This window comes from Durio zibethinus, chromosome 22 (genome assembly GCF_047325235.1).
Source record: "Durio zibethinus cultivar Kanyao isolate XHJ-2024 chromosome 22, ASM4732523v1, whole genome shotgun sequence".
NCBI classification, from domain to species: Eukaryota; Viridiplantae; Streptophyta; class Magnoliopsida; order Malvales; family Malvaceae; genus Durio; species Durio zibethinus.
The window spans coordinates 489,782-493,617 of record NC_143183.1 but is presented as its reverse complement, the minus strand read 5'-3'; positions in this window follow the sequence as shown (position 1 = coordinate 493,617).

Here is a 3,836-nt window from a genome sequence, read left to right as displayed (position 1 = left end):
TTTTCTAAAGTTCTATTGCCTCTATTTATGGGAGCCATTTTATTTTTCAAAGTTTTGTTGCCTTTGTTTAGAGGAGCCTTGTTTACTTTCTTTTCACAAAAAAACAAAAACAATTCATTTACTGACATAGTTCAAATATTTACGACTGCAGACACTCTAATTTGTTCGAACCCAAGCCCATTGGGCCTAGTTCAATAGGGGTTAGGCCTAAGCCCATTAGGCTTAGCTTAGATCTGGTCTAAAGGGGTCAGACTGGCCCAGTTTCCTTATTTTTATTTTTTATTGGTTTATTATTCTAAATTTTATTTTTTATTTTTTTATTTTATTTTTAGGAGATAATATTTTTTAAAAAAAGAAGGAAAAAAATTACAAATTCTACCATGCATAGGCACTGGTAGAATTGCAATTGGTTTCAATTTCTCTAGGATCTTAGGTCTTCTAATAATGTGGGAACCCAATCAAAAGAGGATTCAAAACTGATCAAAAACTCTTTTGATCTGATCCTATAAATATAGACCCTAGCTAAGTTTGAGAAAACACAGGAATCAGAGAGAAAAAAAGAAAACAAAGAGGTGAAACAGAAGTAAAAAGTGTTTAGAGGCAGTATAGGATTTTTAGAAGTTTTTTTTTCAAATTTTTGGAGTTTTTTTCTAGAAAATTTCCAAAAATTTTCTAGAATCTGGTGAAATTTTTTGACGAATTTTGAATTTTTCGACGAGTTTTTCGGCCAGATTTGAAGTTTTTAATGGCTTTTTCCAGATTTCAGTAAGAATTCAACCGAAATCTAAAATTGTTTAGAGAGAAGTAAGAGAAAAGAAGGGAAGAGAGAAAAGATAAGAAGGGAATTCTGAAAAAAATCAATCATCAGCCTCATATACGCTCCCCAAAATGATGTCATTTTTGCGTTAGTAAACCCATAGGATCCACGTGTTTTGCCAAGATCTGACTCGACCCATAGTGCACCCGAACCAGCGACCCATTTCTTCGCCTGGGTTCCAACCGAGCCGAGCCGAGATCCCGAGCCACGCATCTGAGCTGAGATTTTTGTCTTGAGTCGAGCTGTATCCCAAGCCTAAGCCAGCCGTTTTCAAATTTTTGGTTTTTTTTTATTTATTTTATTTGTTTTACTTTTTTTTTATTTTATCAAAATAAAATAAAATAATAAAAACAAAAATTTTAGGAATAAATATTAATTATCTAATAATGGAATTTATACAAATTTCAAATGAAAACTTTTATAAAATTCCTAGGTGAGAAATTTTGTCTAGATTTGTCCCAAATGGTGGAATAATATAGATTTTCAAACAAAAAAAAATTAAAAACATAAAAAGCATAAAAATATAAATTTTTTTTTGGAACTCAATACAAATTACCCAAAGATGAGATTTTTAGAAATTTCAAATGGTAAATTCCTAAGAAATCTCTAGGTTAGAAATTTCTTTTAAATTTAGCCCAAATGGTGGAATGATTTAGATGAAATTTCAATACAAGAAATTGTATTCTTTTCCACATAAAAATTTGGATTGAAAATATTTGATAATTATCTAAGGATGAGATTCTTAGAAATTTCAAATGGTAAATTTTTAAGAAATCTCTAGGTGAGAAATTTTCTCTAAATTTGACCTAAATGGTGGAATAATTTAGATGAAACTTCAATAAAAATAATTGTCATATTATTTTCTTTCCAAGGAAAAAAGAGAAAAAGAAAATTTCTAAATAGACCCAAATGGTGGAAATTTTAGAAATTCAAAAGAAAAAATATTTCTAATTTGGCCCAAATGGTGGAATAATTAGATTTATTTCCAATAAAAATAAAAAAAATAAATCCTTTTCTGACAACAAAGCCTCTTCAAGAAATCAAATGAGATTCATGAATACTCTTGAGGTGAGAAAGTATTTTTTAAGAATTCTACCAGATTGATGGAGAATCTTAAAAATTGTTTCCAATATTTGAAACCATTAGACTTTGAACCTTAGGATAAATTTGAAATAATATGGTACTATCCCTTGGATGGGCATGTGGGGGTGCTATAACCTTCCCCATATGTAACTGAACTCCCGAACCCTGTTCTGGTTAATAGACCCAAACCTATTCTTTTAGGGACCCTTAGTCAAGCTTAGGAGTTCCTTAAAATGATAGATTCTGTAGGTGACCAATCACACCTAATAAAATATTTGTGGCGACTTCATTCATTTGTTAAATCTAGCTATAGATTTTCGAATCTATATGTTATGACAATGACTATTTGAAAAATTATGAATCTCAAATCGTTATGATCTTTGTTTTCTCATAAAACAATTATTTTTCATCATACAAGCTTATTTGGATAAAAATAATACTAATTTAATAATATTCTGATAATTAATGAGAGATTTAAAAAATAAATGTGTTTACTGAATTAGTTTAAATAGTTAAGACTATTAGAATAATTATCTATTTAAAATCATTTTGACCTTTTCTTTAGTCATATAATAATTATTTCAATTCATGCAAGCTTATTTTGAATAAAATAATACTAATTTATTGACATTAAAAAAATTAATAAGCATTAGATTTGAAAAAAATAATTCTATTTACCAAACAAGTTCAAATAGTTATGACTATTTCAACAATTATCTATTTAAAATCATTATGACCATTTGTTTTGTCACAAAATAATTGTTTTAGTTCATAAAAGCTTATCCAAAATAAAATAATACTACTTGGTTAATATTTCAAAAATTAATAAGTAAGAGATTTAAAAATAAATTAGTTTACTGAATTAATTCAAATAATCATGGCTATTTAAATAACTATCTATTTTAAATCATTATTAACTTTTGTTTTGTCATAAAACAATTGTTTTTCAACATACAATCTTTTTCTAAATAAAATAATACTAATTTATTAATATTTCAAGAATTAATAAAAGATTTAAAAAAGAAATCAGTTTGTTGGTATTGTTCAAATAGTTATGACTATTTGAACAATTATATATTTCAAATTGTTATAACTTTTGTGCAATCCTAAAACAATTGTTTCTGTTCATATAAGCTTATTCAGAATAAAATAATAATAATTTAGTAATATTTTGAAAATTAATAACTATGAGATTTAAAATATAAATTCGTTTATCGAATCAGTTCAAACAGTTAAGACTATATGAAAAATTATTTATTTCAAATTGTTATAACCTTTTGTTTTGTCATAAAATAATTATTTAAGCTCATAAAAGCTTATTCGGAATAGAATAAAATTAATTTATTAATATTTCAAAAATTTATAAGAGATTTAGAAAATAATTCTATTTACAAAACCAATTCAAATAATTTACTATTTACACAATTATCTATTTCAAATCATTATTACTTTTCATTTTAGCATAAAATAATTGTTTTTGTTAATATAAGTTTGCTTGAAACAAAATAATACTAATTTATTAATATTTAAAAAATTAATCAGTAAGATATTTAAAAAAGTAAATCTGCTTGCCAAAACATTTCAAATAGTTTTGACTATTTGAATAATTATCTATTTAAATCATTATAACCTTTTTATTTTGTCATCAAACAATTGATTTTATTTATACTATTTTATTCAAAGTAAAATAATGCAAATTTAATAATATTCCAAAACTTAATAACCAAGAAAATCAAAAAATAAATCTAATTGCTGAACCAATTGAAATAATTAAGACTATATAAATGATTATCTATTTCAAGTCGTTATGACTTTTTCTTTTGTCATAAAATAATTGTCTTGTTTGTACAAGCTTATTGATATTAAAATAATACTAATTTCATAATATTTAAAAAACTAATAAGTAAGAGATTTAAAAAATAATTTTGTTTACCCA